Source organism: Myotis brandtii, unplaced genomic scaffold (assembly GCF_000412655.1).
Source record: "Myotis brandtii unplaced genomic scaffold, ASM41265v1 scaffold755, whole genome shotgun sequence".
NCBI lineage: Eukaryota > Metazoa > Chordata > Mammalia > Chiroptera > Vespertilionidae > Myotis > Myotis brandtii.
This window is the reverse complement of record NW_005371017.1, coordinates 199,884-200,921: the sequence shown is the minus strand read 5'-3', so window position 1 is coordinate 200,921 and position 1,038 is coordinate 199,884.

The window sequence follows — 1,038 nt, the reverse complement described above, 5'->3', positions numbered from 1 at the left end:
AGCATGGGGCTGACGGCAGCTTCAGGCCACTTGTCTGACACATATCCTGAGTGACCATCGAGGATGCACAAGTCAGATGAATATATTTAGTGAGTTGTGTGTGTTGATGACTAAAATTTATCTATCTATCTATCTATCTATCTATCTACCTATCTATAAAGACCTAATATGCAAAGTGTCCCCTTGGGAGTTCGACCAATTGGGAGTTCAATTGCTCACTATGACATGTGCTGATTAGCAGGGGGAGGTGTGGAATGAAGGAAGGCCCTGGCCTGCAGCCAGTAGCGGCTAGGGACACTATCTGTGAACAAATTTTGTGCACTGGGTCTCTAGTTATATTGAAGATCACAAGGGGCACAAGAGTGCCTGTCTGAGGGAAGGGGTCATGTAGGGACAGTGTGTACCAGTCTGAGGAAAGAGAGTGCGAGCTTATTTTTTAAAATATATTCTTATTGATTTTCAAGAGGAAGGGAGAGAGACAGAAATATCAATGATGAGAGAGAATCATGATCAGATGCCTCCTGCACACCCCCTACTGGGGATCAAACCCACAACCTGGGCATGTGCCTGGACCAGGAATTAAACCATGACCTTCTTGTTCATAGGTCGACTCTCAACCACAGAGCCACACCAGCCGGGTCAGATAGTGTGAGGAAATGTTTTCATCCTACATTCTGTGTGGTTTACATACATTGAACAATCCTTGCATTATGGACAATATTCCACTTGTTCATGATCAAAGATCCTTTCAATATGTCCTAGTATATTGTTGACTTTGGATCTGGGTAAGGGGAGGATTCAAGATTTATTTTGAATCACACATCAGAAATAAGCCTTACTTTCATGAAGAGATTGTCACTCTACATATGGGTTTAAAGCCTCTTCCACCAAAACCACAGCAGAAAATGCAGGGCATACGAGGAAAGCTTCTATCATTGGAGAAAATACCTGAATAATAATCAACAGGAGAATTTTAGAAATAGAGATGTTAAGGATTATGTAGGTAGGAATAAAGAGAAATAGGACCCTGTAAAAGGT